Here is a 27,261-nt window from a genome sequence, read left to right on the forward strand (position 1 = left end):
ACAGGTGTTGCTAGTTCCTGTGTTAAGGATAGCTGGATTTCTACCTCTTGCTCAAATTCTGGAAGGAACATTTCAAAGCTAAGCAAATTTGTGTCTGTCACTGTCAACATTATTATTCCCACCGTGGTGCTCATAATGGTTGTAATGACACTGTGGTGTTTTTGGTTTCTTTTTTTAAAATGCTAGTTCAGCAGCTCACATTGTACTTGTGGGATAATTAGATTTGTTTTGGCTTCCTTGCACTCGCTTGCTCAATAGTTCAAAAGTTGGCACTGAAAAGTGAGTTTGAGTTCAAACACATATCAGTTGGAGTTCACTATTCAAGCACATATGGAAGGCTTGCATCTGTGCGATATTTTTGAGGTTGCTATTAAAGAATGTTGTTAAAATAGCCCTGGCTAGAAATAGCTTTGCCTTTAATTTTAACTTCATTAAAATGGGATTGAAGAAAGAGGGGCCATAAATTATAAAGCTGTACAATGCTTTATGGGAAGATGTACAGAATGCAGCTCATTTTTTGTTTTCCATTTATATAATAAGGACATTTTCACGCCCTTGGCAGCAGCAACTAAATGCACTGCTGTAGCCCAAACTACATTTTATGGGATTATGTGTGGGAGCTGCTGGCTCACATCCCCTTGGTAATGTTGAGTTGAAAAAAATGCACAACGTGATGTCATTGCGTTAGTTTTCACCCGCCCATTCCCCTGCTCTGGTTCATTGGCTGCCACACTTCTTTTATTCTACAAGTTACCAGGGAGATATGGCAGTTGTTTTGGCTGAAGTAAGTGTGGTCACGTAGAATTAGGGCAGAACTACGTTTTATGAGCAATGCCGGGATGCTGATGAAATGGCATCTCTGTTTTGAGCTGCCTTCTTTCCCATGTAATGTTTGGAAATGCCAACCTATGTTGAGGCACTGCCACACTGTGCCTTTTGCTATCCCTGCTCAGTATCATTCCCCCTCTCCCCCCTTATAGAGAAGACAGACTAAAGGATTCTGCCCAAGGCCTAAAACCGCCAAAGTTGCGACAATTGCTACGGGGAAGGCAAAACCTGCACGGCAGGGAAAATTCCTTCCCAGTTCTTTAACAGCAACCATCATAAGACTGTAGCAATGCCCTCTGACCTGGAAGGAAAAAAGGTTAACCTGTAATCAAAGCATTAAACAGAGAGAGGGTTGGGTGGGTGACGCTCCGAAGCCAACTGCACGCTCCCAGGTTGGCTCCACCCCTCTCTTTATACCCCTAAAGTGGACTGGAGTGAAGCCTGCTCACTCTCGGTCTGCTTGGTTGGCCCTGCCTCCGCCATCACCATGGGTTGGCTCATTTGAACTAGGGTATGCGGGAACCCCAATGGTTGTGATGCGAGAAGGCGGGCCAGCGTGACCATCCAGTGAGTCTCCAGCGGATTGGGGGTGCTGCGCGTGGCCCCGCAAAGGGCACCCACCAACGGATAGGTGAGCGATCATTATTGGTGGAGTGGGGTGAAAGGCTCAGGGTGATGATGTCACAAGTGGGGTAAGTGCATACCTTTTAAGTGTCCCGATTTGCCCAGGACATCCCTGGAATTACAGAAGTCATCTCAGCTTCTTTTTGACCCTGGAATGTCCCATTTCCCCTCTCTGCCACCGCCGCTACTGAGCTCAGAGAGGAGGATGAGCCCAGTGTTTGCGCCTGCAGTGGAACCATCATGAAGTGGAACCCTTGTGTGGGGGGAGGCAGTTCCCCACTGAAGTGGAGGTGGAGAATGAGTGCAGCGCTCTTGCCAGTCCCTCTCTGCCACTGCCAAAGCTGCTACCACTGTCATGGTGGCATGAGGTGCAGTGTGGGCAAAGGAAGCAAGTGAGGAGGGAAGGGAGTGGGCAGCTGTCAGGCAGAGACTGTGGCGGAGGAGGCTTCCAGCTGATTTGCACAGCATCAAAAGACCGTCATCCTGATTTTCAGCTGAAGAATGTTGGAGGGTATTTAAGTGTTATTACACATTATACAGAGGAGAGAGAGAGATCAGCCCAGGGGTTTATCATTTTCGACAGCATCCCCATGACAATTCATTATCAAAAACTCCTGCATTTTCTTTACCAAGCAGAGCACTCAGTACCGCTGCTTTGAATTACACTTCCCCTACAAACTAGACCTGAAAGAAGTGGGATAGCACTATCATACATAGACTGAGCATTATATCATGCATATGATATCATACATATATTGAACAGCTGAGCAGTCTTAATAAATACTGCTTTTATTAATATTGCTTGTGTAATATATTTCTGATCCAGTTTACTATTGAGAGCTGCAGCTTCACAGCCAAGTTGAAAATCTGTGGTAATATATGGTGATCTTACTCTTTAAAAATGCGAAAAGGATTTGTCACACTTTCCATCTCAAATAGGATTATATGAATTAAACCCTGTCCAGCATTTCCTCTTCCAGACTATATGCATTGCGTAAGTAATTCAGAATTGCCTTTATCTCATATTTTGTTTGTAAAAGTCTGAAAGAAATAAAGATATTATCTTAAACCTTCCCCTGATGGACTATTTTCCAGTGTAAAGTTCTTTAGAGCTGCTGGAAATGTAAAATGAAAATGATGAGAAATTGTAATAAATCTCAGAAATACAATATCTCCATGGGAATAATAAAAAAGCAGAGACATGATTACACCAAATATCAGTCAACGAGAGTTCAAGTAAATCTCATATATGTTTGCCATAATGTTCCTTTCTTTTCATGTGGTAGTCAGTATGGCTGAATGTGTGGTGGCATCTATGAATATCTGCGAGTCTGATGAAGCCCAGTGAATATCCTTGGGTCAATCATTATCTCTCAGCCTATGCTACATCACAGGGTTGTTGTGAGGAAAAATAGAGGGGGCAGAAGCACGTTCAGGGAATGTGATGATCACTGTTCTTGTTCTCTTCTGATTATCATGTAAAGTCTCATATTGTGGGCAATGCACCCCATGAAATGAACTTCAGGGAAGAAATGAAATTCTCCCTTTCATACAAGACCTAGAAGCATGGGAGGAAAATGTTTGACTCCCTTTAGAAAAGTCGACAATGCTATCTTGATGAAAACCACCAAGCTGCTGTAAAAGATTTAAATAATGATTTTAAAGCAGTACATACACTTACACATTCAGAGGTCACCTTTGCTTGTTTAAACATGCTTTTTTGCTATTATTAGCATAATATACATAAACAAAACCTGAGAAACCACTGTGATTATCATTCAAATTACTGCCAACTTTCCTTTTGCCAGAGAAAGTGATCTTGGAGAAAGGTGACTTTGAGAAGTGACCTGGGGGTACAGGGCAGTGAGGTAAAGTTTCACCCCATTACTCCTGAAGGAGGGATGAGAACCTTCAGATGATGGACATCCATCATGGCTGACCACTGGCTGGGGCTGATGGGAGTTGTAGTTTAACAACAACTGAAGGGCCACTGGTTCCCCATCCCTGAACTAAAGAGTCTGCTGACAAGTTGTGTCACCATGGGTACATGGGACCAGATATCCCTGCTTCTTCTTAGTAAATATGAAGAGCCAAACCTAATAATAATAATAATAATACCCCGCTTTTCCCGCTGACGGGATTCAAGGTAACTTACAGATAAAAACAAGAAATGCTGAAAACATAGAAAGAGCAATAATTAAAATGCAATTAACCATTGATAAAATAAGAACTGTATACATATATAAAATACGTTTAAAACGTACTGATAATGAGAATAGAAACAGCACAGCAAGACATTTTTCTGCTTTTAGAATGTGGAAGATCTACTTGGTCCTTTTTAGGAGTGCATAAATATATTCTTATGAATATATAAATTCACTGGATTCCTGAAGAGTTTCTCCTAAACATTTCCAGTGAGTCAATGAATAGCCGTGTGAAGTTGAGTAGACTGCAAGTTTGCAGGTCTAGACCTGGGGTTCCATTTGGTCACCAGAAGGTTATCCCACAGACCTCACCAAGATTATCACATTAAAAAGATGCCTACTTAATATATGCTGAAACACAGTGTACCGGGTAACTAGATGTCTTTTAAGTCTTTGTAATGTGCATATATTGATCCAAGAGGAAACATGAATTTATTTTTAAAAAATATTGTTATATGGTTTCCCATTCTACAGTGGTACCTCGGGTTAAGTACTTAATTCGTTCCGGAGGTTCGTTCTTAACCTGAAATTGATCTTAACCTGAAGCACCACTTTAGCTAATGGGGCCTCCTGCTGCCGCTGCGCCATCACTGCACAATTTCTGTTCTCATCCTGAAGCAAAGTTCTTAACCCGAGGTACTATTTCTGGGTTAGCGGAGTCTGTAACCTGAAGTGTCTGTAACCTGAAGTGTATGTAACCCAAGGTACCACTGTATTATTTCAGGTCTACATAAACACATTTTTATAAATAAATAACCTTCCTGAAATCATTTTTTTCTTGTTACTGTTTCTCTTAAAATAGCCCCACTATTCAAGCATCCTGAAATCACAGACATAAAACTCCATTGAATTAATGTAACACTGACAGAACCTGACACACAGCCTGGAAATTCAGAGCTGTGGTTGGCATCCCCTTCTGAACTCAAGCCACTGTGCCTTTTATTTTCCACAGGAGCATTATTGCAGCTTTAAGTGTGGATTTCCTGGTTATTATTATTTTTATTTTCATCTGCATGTGTTTTCTGCCTTTATGTTATTTAAAACTGGGCTTCTGTTCTGGACATCTACCACAAAAGAGAATGCATTGAAGTCTGACTCAGTATTTGTATTGATAAAGCCGGTGTATAGATCAAGAAGCAAGACTAATATTGATCCAAACTAGGCCAAATCTTTCTAGATGGAAGGAAATCAAGGTAATTTGTTGTGCCGACATATAACACCAGTCAAAACCTTGAACACTATGTTCTGAGAAGCACAAGAAAGACATTTCCCACATCATTATTTAGTATCCACTTCTACAAATGCAGACAATTTGGAAAGTTCAGCTAGGCATACCTTGGGTTCCATTCCAATATGCCCAGGTTATTGTTGTTTTTTTTTAGCTCTGAATTCTACATTGAATCTACCACTGAATCTCAGTAAACACAAGGCAAAATTAAGACCATCGTTCCCAATATGAACGCCATTAGCTTTCATCTCTGCTATACAAAATTACCATGCTTCTTAGCAGCTAACAGATGAAGTACCAATACAATTCCTGAGCAGGTTCACATAGATTATTTTCAAGGCCTCTTCTAGGTCAGAAAATCTGACTGTTCTGAAGTCTGATAGCCACAGTTATTCCATAGTTATTCCTTTGAATACTCCTCACTGTCTCAAATTGAGACTTTTCTAATGATTAATCAGGTCCTCCCTTAAAGAGGGCACATATTGCAATGAGACCTGGACAACCGACACCTTGTGTTGTGGGTGGGTACAATTGGTTAGCCACAACACCCGATTGGTAGGTCCCTCGAAGCTGGGTACCATCTGGCCAATGGGACGCAGTCTAAACGGTTCGAGGGACCTATTTATGCCCATGCACGTGACCCAGAGCTTCCTCTTTCGGCACGTGCATTCAGAACACCCGCCCACCTCTCCCTACTTTTAGGACTTGTTGCGCTTGACCTTGCTATGCCGTCGTGTCTCGTCTGTCATTGGGACAGGGGCATGGCAGGAATTTCCCCCCCTTGGCTGATTGGCTGTTGCCATTTGGGTTTCGCCCGCTCTCGCCATCCCTATGTGAAGGGTATTCCGTTAAAGGAATCCAGGGACTTGGTGGTTTGGTCAACCCCTGAGAGGGGGTTGTGCCCGTGCCAGAGTCCAGGGGGACATTTGGGTGGCGGAGTTAACCTGTGCCCAGCTTTCCGCTTATCTAGGTGTTCACCCTTGGCTGACCTATGCTGGAACCCTGGGTCAGCGCTACCTGCATGGCAGGGAGCTAGTTGAACCAGAGCCTATGCAACCAGTCACTTTCTGTAATCAATAAAGTTGTGGCCTAAATTCTGCCAAAAACCAAACCAAAGTTTTGAATCAAGTGTGAATTTATTTAGGGGGGAAGGTTTCTGGGTCTGAACACGCAATAATGGAAATACCTGAGTGCACAAGTGAGTATTTTACAACAGCTCTGTGTAATCATGGAAATCTGGCCACCATGAATTCAAGAATTAGTGAATGAGATGAATACATTTGCTGGAAGGCAACTCACCCTCATATCATACAATCATGCCCATATCATACTTCGGAATTGTTCGAATATTTATAAATCAATATTTATAAATAGTTACCCAATGTTTAACAAACTTCCTGACCCTCATAAATATACATTTTAGCTTCCCTTTAACTTACCCTTCCATTTTGAGTGAAATTTCTCCTTTTGAGATTAAATATGATTATGTTGAATTTAACTGAGCAATTCCCTACTCACAGATATTGAATTTCGTAAGGCTGAGGTCACAAACAAGATCCTGGACACTATTTAAAACTAAGATCCTGCTATTTGTTTATATGGTTACTCAGGGCATATTATTTACACCACCTTGGTACCTTGGTGGAGATGATAAAATCAGTGATACTTCCACTTCTAGAGGAACAGAGGAACTGAATCAACTGGTGAAGACTGTTGGAACACGTTGTGTCTCTGAAGGCTATTTGCATCTTGAATTTTATATTTGTGCAAGTGTCTTTATATGTGACCTGTGTCTTTTACTTGATGACTTCCCATTTCCCATCCTTACCGTATCGGGTTGTATCTCACTGCTCAGCGGGAATTGTGTCAAGCTCAGAAATGCCTTAGGTTACGGGTTCTCTAGTCTCACTGATGACAATAAAATAAACTGTTGAGTTCGGAGCGCTGTGCATCCTGTCTGCTGAAGCCTTCTTCCTGTCTGTAGGAAGGCATTGTCTATCCCATGGGGAAAGTGTTTCTTGCCAGACAATGCAAAGCAGCTTCTCACCTTCCCCTTAGAACGAAAGAAAGGAAACCAGAGTGCTGCCAGCCAGAGATGAAGAGGAAAAACATGCCACATCATTTAGTGCTAATAATGACCAGAAATTCTTGATAGCTGCAAGGTATTCAGGGTATTCTCAGTTTTAAAAGAAGAAGGCGAATACTATAGTCAGATGGCTGCAAGTTTTAACACCCTTTTCCACTAGTGCTAATGTGGGACTTTTGATAGAAATTAGAATTCATAATAAATGCTTCAGGGATGTAGAACACTTCCTGAGCAAAGAAATGAAGCTAGGGAGATGTAAAAATAATAGGATTGCTTTCAGAAACCCCCCCTTTTTTGTATTTCTGTAGGATACAAAAAATGTCTCTATTGCATCAGACCAGCTTATTAGTTGTCTGCCATTGGGTCCATTTCCTATGTCTTAGAGAAGAAAATAAAGAAAAGAGCAGATAATATTAAGATTTCAGATAGTGTAGTATGCTGCTAATGTGAACATATCCTAAGACCATCCATCATTATTCACCACCATTCAGTGGAAATGGGATAGAAACAATATTGAATGGGCTGATACCCAGGAAGAGCATTGGTGATTTTATAACGGTGGATGATATTGGTTGCAAAGGCCAAATAGATCACAAGACCATCAGTCTAAATAAATGTATTTTCTTCTTTGTCTTTTCTCTGGCTAATAACTCTACAGAATTGGGATATGGTTAGAAAGACTAAACTCTGCTAAGTGTTCTGGGACTTCCGGGTTGGCGCGATCGGGAAATGGCGGATTCCCTCCGAGCTCCGGAGGGAATCGGCTCAGCGGTGGATGGGTCTTTGCCGTGCCGGCGACACGGGGACCCTTAAAAACCGCAGGCGCAGAAGCCTGCGGACTGAAGACTCGGCGGGTGCCTTAAGCGCCCCCCTGATTCGCAATGAGCCTTTTTAAAGGCTACGGAGGGGATACAGGGGACGGCGTGGCACTGAGAGTCGACCGCTACCGCCGCTGAGCGAAGCCGCGAGCCATAACTGGAGAGCGCTGACTTCCTTCCTTGAAATTCGGACTGAAAAAAGAACCCGTGAGTAATTTGGAACTGAACTTTAAAATTTTTACCTTCTGAATTTGAGACGACCGGGGGGTGTGCCAAAAGGAAGTCCCCACACCCCCCCTTGCAGACGATCCAGAGCAACGAAATAAGAGCTAAGCTGGAGTGCCTACCCTGTAAAGGGTGAGTTTTAAAAAGACAGTAACTTCCAAGATTTAGAAAGGTAAATTTGAGCAGGAGAGTGGAGTGTTGGAAGAGTCTTTGTTTTGTGGCAAACAACCCTCCCTCCCGGGCCCGGGAGCGACCTGCTTTGGAGCCTGTATAGAGGAGCAGAATTTGACAGCTGTCAAAAGCTGTCAAATGGACTATTAATAGTGAAAAAAATCGCTGTTTAAGACCTCTCCGGATTAAAAGGAGTTACAATTGAACTAAAACTTTGGGAAACAAAGAAACAATAATAGGACAGAGGATTGTTGGAGAAAAGATTACTCAGTAACCAGATTCCCTCTAGGGGGAATTCTGTGGAATTACAATGGCTGTGGGTGGAAAGATACTGAGAGAAATCGAAAGGATGTTTTCACTGGTGGGAACCTTACAGGAGCAGACTACAGCTATGAGTAAACAATTGACGACCTTGGATTTGGAAACAAGTAGTTCTGCTGAATGTAATGAGGGCCTGAGTGAGAAAGAACCCACAGCTGAATTCGAAACTATAAACAAAGAAGAGGAGAAGACAAAACAAGAAAGAGAACAAGTTATCTGGGAAAATACTAACCAGAAGCCGACATCTGGAGAACACAAGCAAGGAGACTATTGGATTAAATCTACTTTAAGCCTACGAAAGATACAGAAGACGAAAGTGGAGGCCCTGGGACTTTATGGAATTCAGGAACTCGAAATAAAGAAGTACAATTGGGGCCTCCACATAGACTTTGATTTTGACTATCACCAAGACTTAGGCCTTGTGGAAATTCCTCAGCAGTTGCCTTTAAATATGGGAAGAGACTATGGACTGATTGGATTGATGGTTAAGGAAATCTTTCGAGACTCGATGATAGACAAAAAGGACTACCAACAAAATTGGCGGAGAGGGACTGAAAGAGATTTGAGAGCCTCGGATGTGCGGAATCCAGGCTAAAAACTGTTATTTTGGACATGTCTTGGGAAAGGACGCAAAGCGGGGATGGGAGGGAGGGAAGTATTTAAATTTAAACAACACTCAAGACCAGGGGGTTTAGTAATAAGAAAATTATGTAAGAAAAAATGAGAAATCGAGGGAAGAGAATTGGGGTCCAACTTAGGGAAAATTTATTTTTGTTTTTTATAAAAGGACTAATACTAAGACGGAAGAAATGCCAACTTGCTGACACAAATCTGGGAACAGGGATGCAGGGGAGGGGGTGGGGGGAAGTAAAGGACTAGGGTTAGAAAATAAGATTTTCGGGAACTATTCATGTTTGTTGTTTTTTATGTTTGTTTTGGTGTTATGTGTGTTGTTTGTGTTTATATAAAATGTGAAAACCCAATAAAAATATTTTAAAAAAAAATAAACTCTGCTAAGTGTTCTGATTGGTTATTCTTAGTGTCATACGGATGCCAATGAAGTCCGGTAAATCCACGGGCCTGTTTTCATTATTATGTAGAAATTCCATTTCATGACAGAAATAATATATTCCAGACAGAGAATTTCAGGGTGATAATTATACTTCTTGGGTGGTTAAAGTAACTCCACCTTAGTTGAGTGAGTAGATTTGCCTGCTGGCAAAAATGGCAAACCTTTTTTTTGGTTTCAGCTGATTTTTTCTTTTAAGGAGAAAGGAAGGTAATTTTGGTAATATATTTCAATATTATTGGCCAGATAAGAATAAAGTGATATTAGACCCGAGTATAAAAAATACATTTTTACTGACAATGTCAGCCTGCCCTTTACTTATAGAAATATCAGTCTTCCCTTTACATAAAGGAGTTATACCTCTATAATGTCTGAACAATGGCTTGTGATGTAATCCAAAGTGGAAGACAGCACTTTGGATGCAAAGTAAGCACTATAAATTATTGAGCTGCCATAAAAAAAACCCAAAACAGTTGGAGAAAATTTCCAAATCTCATTAATTTCCTTTGCAATAAGAGGCATCATTTTGTATTTGTATTTAGGAGAAACAGGGGAAAGTGTGAAAAATATATGAATTTAGTTTTAGGACGGCATTTCTGATAAACCTTCTTAAGAATGCAAGAAGACCCGGCTGGATGAGGCCATCTGGTCCTGCATCCTGTTCTCACAGTGGCCAATCAGAAGCCTGAAGGAAACCCACAAGCAGGACCTGAGGACAACAGCACTCTGCCCACCTGCACTTCCCAGCAACTTGCATTTAGAAGCATGATTACACCTGGCCAGGCAGGCAGAGCATAGCCATCATGGCTGGTACCTGTTGGTGGCCTCCTCTTCCATGAGTTTCTCTAATTCTCTTTTAAAGTCATCTAACTTTTGCATTTAATGTTGCACAATATGCTGCCTTAACATGGACTTCACACAGCTGTGCACATGCATGTAATTAGGGTCATGCAAAATGGTACTCACCCCTCTTAAGTTAATAGGGGAACTCACGTGGATTTTAATGAAGGAATCAAGATTGCATCCAAGGCCTTACATATCCTGGGCTGGCTTGGGGGCATATAAATTGCCCCTTCAGCTGAGTTCTCTTCACGTGGTCCCAGTCCTGATGTAGCACAACTTCCCACCCCATCCAATACATGGATGTGCACTGGGCAATGATATCTCTATACATGAGTAGGATTTCATGTGTTCTGGAACCCCAGTTGTGCAGGTTTCCATCAGAAAGTCTCTATGCCTAAGCTTTAGGTATGCAGGTTTCCCTTATGCAGAGGAAATTAGAACAGTGGCTTGCATACAATGGTTGAGCTAACTTTTGCCAACCATCTGCACCTTCAAACTGATTGCAGCCCTCTATATCATATCCTATATTATTTCAGAGGGTCCCTCTGTGTGAATGTCACAGAGAGGGGCCAGGAAACTGCACAACACCAGGAGTGGGGCCAACAGCACAAGCCTACTGATGCTTATCTGTGTGGATCCTCCTAGACATGAATAAAATGTGAAAGGACTTCGGGCTGGATGGAAAAGTGGATTTCAGCACTTCAGAATACTTCTAATCAAGAGTTAATTTCCCTCCCTTGTCCTCAAACACTCTTTGTTTCTCCTTTTCAGTGTTTCCTTCTTCAAGCTTTAAAGTCCAATGTTGAGAGTGATTAATGAGGGCAAAGATTACTATGAATGTAAAGTTCAAGAGTAAGGATGCTTATTTCTTTAAGAAGGTTGTTTTTGAAGTGTTTTTCTATATATTCAGCCCCATGGACTGAAATACTACAGCACAGTCACTGGCCTATATGAATATTGTTTTGACAGGAAAGAATGCTTACAAACTGCAGAGCCAACTAATCAAAAGGTTCATGTTCTCAAAAGTAATTCCACATTTAGATAAACCATGCTCATAGTCCCGACTGCGGGGAGGGTGGTGGGGTGTGTACAATTTTGTAGCCAGATTTAGATAGCAATGGGTGAGAAGCCCCAGAGGAATTTGCTTTGATTGCTGCTTTTAAATGTTTAGCAAAGTGACCAAGATGCTCTTCGTGTTCTGCATATTTTCCATCCTTTTTGTGATACGTATTTCCTTCAAAAGTCACACTCTTTGCAATGTGCTAATTAGATTCGCCTTTAAATGTGAAGTGAAACAAATTTCTTCCCTGTGCCTAACAAGAGAACACAAGTTCTAAGAATAATGTAATATAGCATACACTGAGGAAATATATTTGGGAACCTGAAAGTAGTGATGAGTGGGACCGGCAACAAAATGTGTGAAGTGTGAAGTGCTCCTTGTTAGTGTTTCAGTCATCCAGTTATACCCTCAGCCATGATATGTTAATCTGTTCCCCTTTCCACTAAGTTTTGCTTTCTTCCTTCCTAATGGCCAATCAGTGTTTCATGGCCACTGTATGTGCACGGTCCTCATTATGCTATTTGGGGTTTTTTCACCCATTAGGCTTCTTTTCCTAAAGATCTTTTCTACTTTTGCAAACCTTGAGCTTCCCTGCCCCAAGCCCACTGAAACATCCTTCTTGGAAACAGATACTGTCATTTTGGCTGCACAGTACTCACCTCTGAAAATTGGAAATAGTGGGAATGATTTGATAAATGGTCCACCTCTAGTTCACCTTGCTCTGCTCCAATCAAGCTCAAAGGTGTGGTTTTTTTTAGCATTCTTGTTGGTTGAGGCTTAATTGGTTGAAATATGCTTCCACTTTCTGCCCCACCCCTTTGTCTTCCTTGAGCAAAATTGGCCTTACCTTGAGGAAGGGGTAGTAAATGGTGGTGTGGGGGGGCAGAAATAGGATGGTGATAGAAGGTAGGGTATGAGTATCTTTTTGAGTTGGGCCTAGCTCAAAGTGGACTGAGACCAAGTCAGAATGAGGCTGGCTTATTTTGTGCGATGAGGAGATCGGTTTCCAAGCTTCTACTAATCAAGGGCTCACACCATCACTGTGATTAGTAACAGAGTCTTAAGCTACATTTTGTTTTTTTTTTGTTTTTTTTTTAATAAATAACTTTTATTTCCAATATTCACTCTTTTAAAATCACAATAGGAAAGAAAAAAAAAAGACATCACAAAATAAACAGATGTAGACAATAAAATATCAAGACGTAAATACATTTCTCCAAAAGTATTAATTATCAAAACATCATTCTGACTTCCCTCCACCACGATTTAAGCTATATCCCATTGATACCCTTCTTGCAGTTCCTTCTTTTTACCTTTATCTTTACTTCGCAGATTCTATAATTCACCTACTGTTATTTTAATATTACCTAAGTTTTTCTCCATGTATGATATAAATTTATTCCAATCATTAATAAAGATTTTATTACTCTGATGCCTGATCTTCTGTGTCATTTTTGCTAGCTCAGAGTACTCAAATAGCTTGTTTTGCCATTCACTAATAGTTGGGATTTTAGATGATTTCCAGTTCTGTGCCAACAGCAGTCTTGCTGCTGTCGTTGCATACTGGAACATGGTTTGATCTTCTTTTCTAATCTCCTCACCGACCATTCCCAGAAGAAATGCTTCTGGTTTCTTAGGAAATGTGTATTTCAGTATCTTTTTCAATTCATCATAGATAGAACCCCAGAACCTCTTCACTTCTTCACATGACCACCACATATGATGGAAGTCGCCCTCTTTTTTTTTGCATTTCCAACATCTTTTGTCTCCAGTCTTGTACATTTTTCCAAGCTTAACAGGAGTAATATGCCAACGATACATCATTTTTTCCATATTTTCACGGAGGCTAACGCATGCTGTAAATTTCATGTCCTTAGTCCAAAGTTTCACCCAAAGCTACATTTTGTTGTGTTAAGCTGCCCCTGCCGAAATAGTCGCCTTGTAATTCTGCAGCAATTCTGCTAGAAATGAATATAAAGTGATTCTTCACTTTCTTTTCTAGCAACTCAGTTCTCCACAGCGAATGCATTTACTTTGTGAAAATAATTGTTTAGACATAATGGTGTTGTTCTGTTTTCTTTCACTGGAAAACAGTTGTAATTGAAAATAAATTGTTATTCATCATTTCTGTATCCCCTCACATAATATATTGTTTCCTCTATTCTTTTCCAAACAGGCTAATTTAAATCAGGTTCCCTTCCCCATTTCAGTGCTTATTCAAATCACTGTCAGTGATTAGCTAAGGAAAGATTGTTTTGGATGCTTCCAAATATAACTCTTTCTTCTTCTTCTTCTTCTTCTTCTTTTTTTAAAAAGTTAGAATTCTTGTTCTTTTAATGGGTTGATTGCCAGAATTCTTCAAAATTATAGCAGTTGCTTCCTGTTTTCAAAGGCTATCCCAAACCAGACGTGGAGACAGGCTAGCAAAACAAGATGCCTATATTAGGCTAAGCAATAATAGTTTTGTCCGACTGCAGGTGTCACAATGATTAGACACCCACCCACAGACAGCAAAGCAGGAGGCAGTTTCATTCAACCCTAAAGGGAGCTTATTGACCAGAGTTCATGCATCTGAGCTCATAAGGTCAGATTATACAAAAGAAGCCAAAGCAGCACAAGGAAGACTGATAAACACCTTCCTTGCTTGATATTGTTCACTGTAACCATAAGAAAAGCAAAATACAAGTTGTTTTTTGTTTTGTTTTAATGAGAGCTTTAATTTAAAAGTGATTGGTTTGTACTAGGTCAGTGCACATATGCTTTTACAAAATAGGCACCCAATTTTTGCTCCCCTCCCTTGCAAGCTGCCCATAAGAGCCGAGGGACCCTCTGAAATAATATAGAATATGATATAGAGGGTTGCAATGGGTTAGAGAGTGCAGAGGGTTGGCAAAAGTTAGATCAACCATTGTATGCAAGCCACTGTTCTATTTTCGTCAACATGCACGTGTGCGCGCGCACACACAGCTTTTCTGTGTCTTTCTTGGATAATATGATTGGATAGCCAATGTAGTGCTTTCCTGATTTCATTGGACTATAATGCCCATCAGCCCTGGTCAACATGGCCAACACTCAGTGCTGATAGGAGTTGTAGTCCAATAACATGGACTTTTGTACTTTCTAAATGTTCTGATGCAGTTCTCAGCTCAATGTATACACAAATACACAGTGAAGTGCATTTAAAAGTGAGTAATATTTTGAGAAGAAAATATATATAGACATGCCCATTTAAATATATATAGACATACACATTTAAATGTGAATTTTCATATTTCTTTTTAAAAGTAGGTCAAAGCAGAAATGAGACAGAATGTCATTTTGTGAGCACACATGCCAAAATAACAGATTAATAGGCCTATCCCTAGATCCAGACTGATATAGTCAGTCATATAGTCAATACTGAAATAATTGTACAGAAATCATAAACAATGATTTTAGCAAATGCAACTTGGGGAGGGGGCTAGATGTTTACACTTCTCAAAGGACCAACTGCTGTTTGCCAAGGTGCACTGTGGAGAGGGTGTGTGGCTTTGAGGGAATCAGTGTTCAGATGCCAAGCTTCAGCAATGATTTTTTTTTTTTACAATCAACTCCTAAATATAAAGGTTGATAATGAAGTTTTCACAGGATTCTCAACTCCAATGATGTCTTGATAATATTTATACTTATATTGTGATCTTTCTAAGTGTATATGAATATTTCTTACTTGTCTTTTTCTGTTTCTGTTCTAATGGGGCCCTTGATATTTGCAAAAAGATGGGTTTTCTTCTGGCTACCAAATCTGATCAATCTGTTACCGTTCTGTTAAAACAGCTCTTGAGCCTTCTCTCCCCCTCACATCCAAAATAACCCTCACTGCAGTACAAGTTCTTTACAATGCAAAAAACCGTTCTTTTTTCATCTTCTTGAAATTAGCAACATTGTGTACTTACTGTTTTTAGGGGGGGGGGTAAACCCTTTAAAAAGCAAATTTAAGCCTTAAAGGCAGCTTGTGGCAGCTGCCCTTACAGGTTTTGACAATTTAGTCCACTCCAAATAAACAGAGGAAAAGAAGAAACGTGTTTATTTAAGAACACTTGCTACACCAACAGCTTGTGTCAACCTGCTGATGAAAGTTCCCAAGGAAAGTGATTGCATAATTGTGATGGGGGTTGACAGGGACTTCCTAGCCTTCCATTAAAGTCTCAAAGCATGGTGGCTCTACTAGCAGAACATGCTTACACTCATGCAAGATGGTCTCAAACATGCCTGGGACCATTTATCATTTTGACAGATATTGTCAATAGCCTGTGCAGGCCACTTGAAGGCATATGGAGTAAAACTTGGGTTTTTTTTTATGTGATATGATGGATTGGGCATATAATGTCCTCATTGTCTGAAATATTTACCATGAAGGATTTCTTTTTCTTTTTCTTTGCAATGAAGCCTCAAAGTTCAAGGCAGGTTGGCACTGTGAACTTACTTATACATATAGGCAGTGGCCATTTTTGGAGCATCCAATATGTGCATGACCACGTGTTTGTAGGGTTTTTCAATGGGTGTTCCTAGGGCACTGTGTTTATTGGCTTTACTGTGGTTTGGTAATGGTTGCTGTTTTCGGAGTTGGGAAGGAATTTGCCTGAAAACAGATTGGCCCTGTTTGCAGGTTTTGCTTTCCCCATAGCAATAGTCACAGCTCTGGCGAATTGGGTGGAATACTTCTATTTTAACATCAGGCGGCAGGGGGTGGGGTGGGTATGGGTGAAGTGGTTCATCCCCCTACCTCTGAACAGTGTGCTAACAGGGTACGCCATTAGAGGGGTCTCACTGGAATTCTCTGCCCCAAAGCCAAGGTGTACGGCAGATGGGCCATAGAGCTTCCTTCAGAGGCTTGGATGGGTCATCTGTGTAGACCTGTGTCTTGCAGAGGAGCCATTAATCCTGGGGTTAACCCTGTCATGTGATAGTGCTCCACCAGCAGGGCTGTGAGAGAGATATACCCAATGCTTAAGCCAAGTCCAACCAACATCTGGAATCAATAAGGTTGTGGCTAATTTTAATCCCAGAACATTGTCCTGTACAGTTTGTTCTCCTTCACAGGCCTTGCTTCTGAGGGAGGGGACACTGAGAATGGGTCTGCAATGGGCCCAAGTCCCTCATCCACCATCAAATACTACCCCCTCCACCTCTCAACCCTGGAAGGCTCCAGTTACTGAAGGTACTGTATGCTTTCACTGGGTGGGGTGGAGTTATAAAACTACTTCAGTAACTCCCAATCACAGATTCTTATCATAAACAGTATTGAACAACCCTGACAAATAACCAATGTCAATATCAGTAGTAACTAGAAATAGGCACAGAATGATATGATAGCAGATGCAAAACAAACACTAACCTCGCTCCAGTGGTGTCCCCAAAGATATTTCATTATTCATGCACTTAAAAATCTTCTGTTTCCACTAAACTAAACTAAACTAAACTGAAATCTCATTTATTTAGTAAAGATGATGCATATTGAGCTACCTGTTTAGTTATAAATATCAACCTCTCAGTTATCAGTTGTATCATGATATAGAATGGTTTTTCAGAAAATGTTGGCATATTGCTCTGACATTTGGCCATTAATTTCTGACATGCCATTGTAAATTGGTTATAGTTTCTCTCAGTCGTTCTCTCTTTTATACATTTGTATTATCTCTGGATTGCTATTGTATGTTTTCCCATTAAAGCCAAATACAGTATGTGGGAGTGAAGGATTTGGCAGCGAGTGGTCCAGTCCTATATGGTGCCGTGGTCACCTGAAGGCACTTGAGATGTTAGCTTCCTCCTCTAGAGACACACTAGAACTTGATTTCTTGGCTAGCTTTTGTGTTTTTGTGCGCACACGAAGTGTGTGTGCATGTGTGCACCTTAGCATGTTTAGGACACAAAAGCATTTCCAGATGAATGGATAATGTCCAAATGTTTGCTTTTTGACAGTTAGCATTGAAAACAAGGAGGGTTTTTTTTTTGTCACGGTCAGTCTCCTTTAATTATTTGCACCAAAAAGCTACAACAGCATTTGCTTTCCAACAAATCACAGCTTTGTGATAACCAGTGGACCAGTGGAGCCTGAGCATACCAAGGTTCATCATTCTAGCACCTTTGTGAAATGCATAGGGTGAATCTTTGGATATTTCCCACCCTTTCCGGATTGCTGTGCAGCTGTTTTTATCATATGTCTACCCTGCTATTTTGTTTTTGTTAAGAAAGAGAAAATCGAAATGGCTCACAAATTAAAAGAAAACATTAAAAACAATAAAATGCAATAAAACAATATTAAAATATACAAGCTAAACAGCATGGAGACTACAAAATGGAAGAACCCAATAGGGGGATGCAAAGCACCCTCTCTCTGCAAAGCCTTTTCAAGCAAAAATGTCTTAATATAATGACATTAAGGCAGGTGTGAAGGGGCCACATAGACATCCCAGGGGAGGCGCAGGTGAGATAACAATTGCAATGCAATCTCTGCTCAGAAAAAAATTCAATAGAAAGGAATAGAAATGGTAATAAGACCAAGTGTTTTAATACAGTACCTTTACTAATAGTTTCAAAATTCCAGATGGCCATTATAGCCAATTACCTGTTGATAGGCTAAGGAAGCAAATCTCATCATGAGCTCACTTCCTTCCGTGGGCATTGTTTTGTACAAAAATAAATCTGCATGTGCCCATACAAATGTTCTTGCAAAGTCTGGCAAGTAAGTATTAACAGGATAACTTTTGGAATGTCTCCTAACTTTAAAAAACAAAGTGCAATAATTTGTGAGTAGTGGCCAACAGAACAGAACAACAGAACTAGTTCTTACTGCACAAAGGCAAACTATTGGAACCAGCATGGGATGTGGAATCTGAATGGCTATATATCTGGTGTTGGTGGGAAGAAAAGAGAGTGCTTACTTTATGGTCGCCAGTGGCAGGCTTCTGAAAGTGACCCGTGCTTGGCTCATAATCTTTGGGAGTACAGTACTCGTGTGACCCTCCCCATGATATTTTGAGTCTGTATGGACTCCCCCAGATGATCTGCTTATGGGGCATTCATCTTTATTTTGCTTGCACAAAACTTATGTGGCTATGTCAGGGAACTGCCATCGGAGGAACAGGTGGGGAGAGGGCTCACGGAGGCTGGGAGGGACTCAGCAGCGGAAGCAGGGACCAGCAGGGGGAGAGATGGGTCTCTGGAGGAAAGTCTCACGAGGGCTGAGAGAGACACAGCAGCTAAAGCAGGAACTAGCAGGGAAAGGGGAGGATCTCTGAGGGAAAGCGAGCAAGAGGGAGGGCTCAGGGACACGTCCAGCGAGAACAGTGGGGAGGTGTCAGAAGCTCCCATAGGGAGACCCATTCCTCGCCGGAAGCTGTCACGTCGTGAGTCCAGAAGACGTGTTTCCGTTAAGGAGCTTCTATGCTGGAAGCGCTTCCGAAAACAACCACTGTCGGAATCTGCAAGTGACTAGGGCAGACATGTCTGAGGAGCTCTGTCACACACAGAGGTTTGTGGAGTTGCACAAACTCTGAGGGACCACGATTTTACGCACAAGCAGCTAATCATCCCATCACAGCATTCCGACAGTCTTTGTAAGCTGCCTGTGCAGGAGAAGGCATCATGAGCGACCCAGCCGGAACCGGAGAGGCAGGAGTTGGAGCGGGTCCAAGCTTGGAAGAAAGGTACCGAGCGTTGGAAATCCAACTGGCGCTGCAGACGGCGAGGCTTGAGGAGAGAAGGGCTCAGGATGCAGACAAGAAGGGGAGAGCCACCCAGTTCACCAGAAAGGTACCAGGATTGGTGCAGAAGTTTGGGGGGACCCCAAGGACTACCATGCCTTTAGAACAGAGATGCAATATGCCCTCAATGTGCAGTTTGATGAATTCCCTGACGAGGAATCGCGAGTGGCTTTTGTGATTGGGCATCTTGAAAAAGGGGCGAGGGACTGGGTTAGACCCCTGATGGCAACGCACAGTGACGTCCTAAAGGACACCATGAAGTTCTTTCGTGCAATGGATCTCATGTTTTCCAGCGATATTGAGGAGGGAGTGGTGCGCAGACAGCTAATGGCTTGCAAGCAGGGAAGCCGATCTGTCCGTGAGTACTGGACTGAGTTCACCATGCTGGTTCACAGATTGGGGTGGGACTTATCGGTGGCACCCATTCAAATGCTATTTGAAGAAGGCCTTGCTTCGGCTGTGAAAGACGAACTTTCCCGGGGTCCTAGGGCGGATTCTATGGATCAGCTGACTAAATCTGCGCTGACCATAGGAGCGCGCCAGGAGGCGAGAGCTTTGGAGAGGCGGGAAGGGAAGGGGGAACGCTGGAAGGAGTTCCGCATTCCTGACATTCCAGAGACAACTTTCCCGCCGGCAGAGCCGATGGAAATCGGAACAGCGCGCGCGCGCGCAGTTTCAAAGCCCAGTGAGGGGGGAAAGAAGGAGGGAAAAGGCGCCCGGAAATGCTATCTCTGCCAACAGCCAGGTCACTTTGCCAGAGTCTGCCCCCAGAGGAAGGAATGGCAAGGAATGGCAAGGGATGGTGGGAGCTGTTGAGGGAAGAGAGGAGGGAAAACCGGAGCAGGTAAAAGCCAACGCCTGGTTGCCACAGTCAGGGCACAGCAGCCAGGCCAAAGAGCAGTGAAAGTGCCCATGCCAGAAGCTCCTCAACCTGCCCTAGTGATTGAAGTGTCGCTAGAGCTGCAAAATGGACACCCCTTAAAGATAAAGGCGCTGTTGGACTCAGGCAGCTCCTGCAATTTCATGAGCAAAGAGTTTGCAGCTGAACACCAGATACAGACTATCCCTTTAAGCAACCCCCTGCAGGTGACCACGATCGATGGCAGGGAGTTGTTGGGAGGAGAAGTCAGCTTGCAGACCGTCCCAATGATAATGAAGGTGGCAAGGCACACAGAACTGATAGCGTTTAATGCGGCCACCTTGGGAGGAGCTCCTATTATTTTGGGGATGAGCTGGCTAGCGTTACATGATCCGCTGGTGGGCTGGCATCAGAGAGTGGTTTCCTTTGGTTCAGCACATTGCTTAGAACACTGCAAAGGGGGAAAGGGTTCAGCAGGGGCCCAAGCCACCCTAGCAGGGACGGAAGTAATGGAGAAGGTGAAGGTACCACCACAATACGCAGATCTCAGCGACGTGTTCAGCGAGAAGGAAGCTGACCAACTACCCCCGCATAGGCCCTTTGACTGTCAAATCAATTTACTCCCTGGGGCACAGCTTCCTGTAGGCAAGTTGTATGCCATGTCAGACAGAGAAATGCAGGAGCTAAGAGAGTTCATTGACAAGAACCTGAAGAGAGGCTTCATCAGAGAGTCCAAAGCAGTGGGAGGTAGCCCAGTGTTTTTTGTGGATAAAAAAAACACGGACAAGCTGAGACTTGTGTGTGACTTCAGGGCCTTAAACGCAGTGTCAGAACCCTTGGCTTTCCCTATGCCCAGGATTGACGACATTTTGACCAGGGTGCGGAAGGGAAAGATTTTTACAAAGCTGGACCTAAGGGGGGCGTACAACCTGATACGTATAAGGAAAGGGGATGAATGGAAAACCACCATGTTCACCCCTTTGGGGGCATTTGAATATCTCGTGATGCCATTTGGCTTACAAGCAGGCTCGGCGTGCTTCCAATCGTTTATGAACCACGTACTGGGGCCTTTGCTTTACAAGAATTGTGTGGCCTTCCTAGATGACGTGTTGGTGTATTCTGAGAATGAGGAGCAGCATGTGAGAGACGTCAGAGAAGTGTTGAGCAGGCTGCAAGCCAGCAGGCTGTGGGTGAAACTGGAGAAGTGTCAGTTTCATACCAAGGAGGTGGAATTCTTGGGGTACCGCCTGTCAGACAAGGGATTAGCCATGGATCCCGGCAAGGTCCAGGCAGTGCTGGAATGGAAAACACCCAAAACCAAGAAGGATGTGCAGAGGTTCCTAGGGTTTGGGAACTTTTATCGTAAGTTCATCCGAAACTTTGCACACCTGACGGCGCCCATTACGGACTGTCTCAGCAGTAAGAAGAAATTTGTTTGGACTGAGGAGGCGGAGCGAGCTTTTGAGGAACTGAAAAGGGCCTTCGCCTCTGAAGGACAACTTCTGCATGTGGATTTACAAAAAAAGATGAGGGTCGAAACAGACGCATCAGACAGAGCCATAGGGGCGGTGCTTCTTCTGCAGCCAGGGAAGGAGGAGTCAGAGTGGAGACCGTGTGCCTTTTTTTTGCGAAAGCTGAACAAATCCGAGAGGAACTACACGGTGTACGACCGAGAACTTCTTGCTATTCATGAGGCTTTCCGGAGATGGAGGCACCTGCTAATTGGTGCACAACATAAGGTGCAAGTGTGCACTGACCATAAGAACCTAGAGTATTGGAGAACGGCGCGAGTGCTCAACCAACGGCAGTTGAGATGGGCCCAGGAGTTCTCCAAATTTAACTTTGAGATTTGTTACGTGCCAGGCCCAGAGAACGTTAGGGCGGACGCTCTCTCACGCAAACCTGAATATTTGGAGGGGGAGGGAGCACCCGAAGAAAGACATGTCATTCCAGAGGACCGCTGGGTGTGTGGGGCGGCATTGGTGGGGCAAAGGGAACTGGTAGAGGGAACGGTGCATGATGAATACGCCCAGGACAAACTCAGGGGTCTCAGGAGGGAGGGAGACAAACCCGGGGGTTTTGAGGAGAGAAATGGGGCGTTGTATTACAAGGGAGCGTTATATATACCTGAAGGTGATTTGAGGGAGAAGGTACTCAAGCAACTGCACGATAGCCCCACAGCAGGGCATTTTGGGCAACACAAAACCATGTGGCTGGTTACCAGGGAATTTTGGTGGCCCAAGGTCAGGGAAGATGTGCGGGAGTATGTGAGAGGGTGTGACCAATGCCAGCGAGCCAAGGGGGAGAGGCGGGCACCGGCAGGGTTATTAGAACCACTACCCACACCTGAAAGACCATGGGAAGCAGTGGCAATAGATTTCATGACTGATCTGCCAAAGTCCAGAGGGAAAACAGCCATCATGGTTGTGGTAGACCTGTTAACCAAAATGGCCCACTTTATAGCCTGCTCACATGCTGTCACGGCAGAAGAAACCGCTAAACTGTTTGTAGAAAATGTGTTTAGGTTGCATGGCGCCCCCTTGAGGGTGGTTTCAGACCGAGGGAAACAATTTACTTCCAGGTTCTGGAGGAAGCTCATGAGCTTACTGCATGTAGAGGTCAATTTTTCGACTGCCCGGCATCCTGAAACCAACGGGCAGGCGGAAAAAGCCAATGGCATCCTCCAGCAATATTTGAGGTGTTATGTGAATGACAGAGAGAATGATTGGGTGGAGAAGCTGGCGTTGGCAGAATTTGCCTACAACAATGTGGAGAACGTGTCCACGGGGATGAGCCCCTTTTTGGCTAATTACGGGTGCCATCCCCGGGCTTTCCCAGGGGGGGAAGGGGAGAACTGGAGCGTTCCAGCTGCCGAACAGTTCGTAGAAGAAATGGAAGCGATCCATCGCCAGCTCCAACTTAACTTAGACAGGGCCAAGGAGGAATATAAGAGGCAGGCAGACAAAAACAGAAGAGAAGGTGAAACCATTAGGGTGGGGGACCCGGTGTGGCTGTCAACCCAAGGGTTACCATTCAAAGGGGGTTGTAAGAAGTTAAGACCCAAAAGACTGGGCCCATTTGAAGTCACGCAACAGGTCAACCCAGTGGCTTTCAGACTCCGGTTACCGAACCACATGAAGCTGCACCCAGTGTTCCACAGGTCGTTGCTGTCACCGTATAAAGGGGACAGAGAAGGGAGGGTCACTCGGGGACCAGCAATGGAGGAAAGGGAACACAGCTACCATGTAGCGGAGATCCTCGATTCCAGGTGGAAGGGAGATCAAGTAGAGTATTTGGTAACGTGGGAAGGGGAACCGGAGTCGGAAAACACCTGGGTCATGGCAGAGGATGTCAATGACGAGGTTTTAATAGAAACTTTTCATCAGAGGTTCCCACGTAAACCTCAGCCAGTGGCGAGGTTCCGGAGGGAATACTTTGCCACCACCGACGAAGAAGAAGAGTTGGAGGGGTTCACAGATTCCGAGGAGGAGGAGGATTCAGCGAGCCGGAACGGTGACCAATGGAGGGAAATGTTCGAGACGTCTGAAGATGAAGAGGATTCTTTTCGGGGTTTTACCTCCTCACCGCCCAGAGGAGAGGGAATGGGCGGGGGTGAAGGGGGTCCTGGAGGGGAGGTGGATGTCAGGGAACTGCCATCGGAGGAACAGGTGGGGAGAGGGCTCACGGAGACTGGGAGGGACTCAGCAGCGGAAGCAGGGACCAGCAGGGGGAGAGATGGGTCTCTGGAGGAAAGTCTCACGAGGGCTGAGAGAGACACAGCAGCTAAAGCAGGAACTAGCAGGGAAAGGGGAGGATCTCTGAGGGAAAGCGAGCAAGAGGGAGGGCTCAGGGACACGTCCAGCGAGAACAGTGGGGGGGTGTCAGAAGCTCCCATAGGGAGACCCATTCCTCGCCGGAAGCTGTCACGTCGTGAGTCCAGAAGACGTGTTTCCGTTAAGGAGCTTCTATGCTGGAAGCGCTTCCGAAAACAACCACTGTCGGAATCTGCAAGTGACTAGGGCAGACATGTCTGAGGAGCTCTGTCACACACAGAGGTTTGTGGAGTTGCACAAACTCTGAGGGACCACGATTTTACGCACAAGCAGCTAATCATCCCATCACAGGCTATTATACAATACTGGCTCTTTACTGAGAATTCGTTTGGGTTTGTTTGCAGGGAAGTTAGAGAACAATGACCATCCATCTTGATTTGCATGGGAGGAGATTGTCAAAGAGGAGGAACTTGTGTCGAGGTGGTGAGTCAGACCAAGGGATCCAGGGCCTTCAGGGGAAATGGCAATCTAGCCTTCCCTGGACAATACAGGCAGTTGCTTCTTAGACCGTGAGGCAGATGCTACCAAGGCCAAAATGTTCCATATTGGTTGGGATGAACTCAGACTCGCCTCCTAACGTGGAGCGCTCATAAAAATATGAAACTCAGCAATAATTCCCCAAAAGGGAATTGGTTTGTTGACATTTTCTAATGTTTTCAATGAACTTCTTGCTGTAGCATCTTATGCTGTTTTAATAGAGCTAATATAAAAAGAGGGGGGTGCACTACATTTAATATGTAATGCACACATACTGAAGAAATAGAAGCAGATGGCCAACAATTGCAATCAAAAAGAAATTAAGATGGTTGTCAAAACATTGTGCAAATGAGTGATCTTTTCTGGGCAAGCATACAAGAGGAAAATCTATTTAGACAAGCAATGCTTCTTAAAAATGGCTACAACATGAGGCCCTAAAAGCCAACCACTTTATAGCATTCTTCTAATTTTGCACCTTTTTTCTGTCCTTTTTTCTTCTTACACTTGGCATAATCTGCACCATACACCACATGATTTTTCTCACCCCATTTAAATCTCAGTTTAACACAAATAGCACCAAAATGAAGCCACTCCCTACAACCATAGCACATGCATGCCAAGGCCTACCTATTTTCCTGTGGATAAACAGGATTCAGTACAGAGTTTTGTTTTAAATCAACAGCTTCAGACATGGTATAATGTAAGAATCAGCAACCATAGAGCATCATGTCCCATAAATGCCTTATTTATTGTGCAGGGATTTCTTGCATAGTTACAGGAGGTCACCTTTTTCTGATGGGAGCTGCATTTCCTCAGGGACATTCTGTTGGGGACTGCATATTGGAAGTGAGTGGAACAGGAGCCCCAAGTGGGTGGGGCCTGAACCAAATATGGGTGGTGCCATTTCCTTTTATTTATTTCTGCCACTTCTTTGTTTTCCACTCTTTCTCTTTCTGCTAGCCACTTTTCCCTTCCTCCTCCTCCTTGCCAGACCTATGGCTCACTAAAACTGTGATAAGGGTTATGTGTTGTCCACCTGTCACCTACAGCATCAATCAAATCGCCCTCTAAGTTCAGTGGATCTTATTCCACTCCTAAGCAAGTTTCCACAGGATTTCATGAACATAGGAAGTAGCCTTGTACTAAGTCAGACCACTGGCACATCTCACTTAGTACTGTCTACATTGACTGGTAGTGACTTTCCAGGTTTCAGACAAGAGCCTACTGGGAGAGGCTGTATAATTGATAGACGAGAAATGCTTGAGAGGAGCACAGTTGCTCTTGGAAACCCAGCTCCAGGTTCTCAAAAGGTCCATTACCAAACTGGATATGGAACATAAACCAGTTTCCGTAGTAGTAGTTAGCAATGTTTCAGCCAACAAGTCAAGGAGAGAAGAGATCAAATAAGAACCACATCTAGCATAAGGCTTACATATTGGTCCTAGGAACCAGGCAAACAAAATCAAGTGGCATTTGTTCTTCAAAAACACAAAATGCCAACAGACAAAAGCAATCCCTCAAGTCTAGGAATTAAGGAACAGCTTGTCCTCTATGCAACGCCTGTATTTTGCTTCCAGACATTTGTGAACATCTTTGAGGAAGTGCCAAATATTCCGGAAGTGGAGGAGTTATAGTCATCTCTGAAATATTGTGGGGAAAATGGGGGGGAGGGAGACTCTGGCTCAGATGAACAGGGAAAAACAGTTTTGTGGCAGGTCACTCTGTCTCTCGTTGACCTTGGCCCAGTTGCAAGAGTCATATTTCAGATACATTAGCTGCCCTTGAACAATTTCTCTAGTGTCTTATAGGTACAAACATCTTTTCTTCTGCATGAAATGTGCTGGTCTGATTCTTCTTTCCTTCTCTACCTCTCCATCTTCTACCAAGATAATCCAGAGAATAATTCATGCTCCACTCACTGGATTTTCATTTCTGAGGATTCAGGAGACTTTAGAAAGGATTTTACTCTCACTTGTAGGAAAGTAAATGAAACATAAGACAATGGGTTGATGTTTAGACCTTCTATCTGAGTTCCTGAGGAAGATGGCTGTCATTAATACACAATAATAGCTCAGTGGTCAAACATCTGCTTTGCAGGTAGAAGGTCCCTGGTCCACTACCATGTTCATGTAGGGCTGGGAATGTTCCCTGGCTGAAATCCTGTAGACAATACTGAGATAGATGGATCAGTGGTCTGTCTCACTATAAGGCAATATCAGATGCTCCTATGTTACTACGACATCACAAAATGTGTTGGAAATTCCCATATGTACACAATACTTCAGGGAGAAGAGAGAATTAATGTAATTTTACCCCCCTTCTCTGACAGGAGTGTTCTGTGAATAGAATTCCACTTACAGGAAATCTGGATTCAACACAAACACACAAACACACTTTGAAAATTTATGTCCCACAAAAGCTTCTGTGCCTCCCTTACCAGGCTTTGAGATGGTGCCCCTTCAGCTCAGCACCCAGGGTGTGACTTTTGAGCCAAAGAGTGGTATATACATAAATAAAAGCAATAACAGTAACATCAATGTAATGAACAAATTTCAAGAAAAATATAGTTAGTGATGGAAAAAAAGAAAAGGCACATGAAATCTGCATGGCCAAGTCAATTTCATTTGCAGAATTCTAATTTGGGTCCAGTAGGTAGCTAATTTTAACCTGCCGGAGGTTAGTTATTTTGATTTTTCCCCCCTCCTAAAATACCAAAAAGGATTAAGCTGTAACATGGATTAAGCACTTGTCAAGAATAATTTTGCTAAGTGAAACAGTATGTATGAGGACTAGATGGCTCAGTGCTCTGGTGATGGGATAGCTTTCTAGGTCAGCGGTTCACAAATGTCCTAGTTCAGCTGCAAATCAAGTTA

At 43.4% G+C, this 27,261-nt stretch overlaps 1 long non-coding RNA gene across 1 annotated transcript in view; it reads left to right on the top strand.

Moving 5' to 3' along the window:
* The window catches only part of LOC308593384, a 56,807-nt gene extending 32,288 nt beyond the window's left edge, over positions 1 to 24,519 (top strand). Inside the window, exon 3 of the long non-coding RNA XR_014010933.1 lies at positions 24,256 to 24,519. This is a non-coding gene — a long non-coding RNA (uncharacterized lncRNA). The remainder of the gene's footprint in view (positions 1 to 24,255) is intronic.
* Positions 24,520 to 27,261: the final 2,742 nt, after the last annotated feature.

This window comes from Podarcis bocagei, assembly GCF_964188305.1.
Source record: "Podarcis bocagei genome assembly, chromosome: 8".
In the NCBI taxonomy this organism is placed as follows: domain Eukaryota; kingdom Metazoa; phylum Chordata; class Lepidosauria; order Squamata; family Lacertidae; genus Podarcis; species Podarcis bocagei.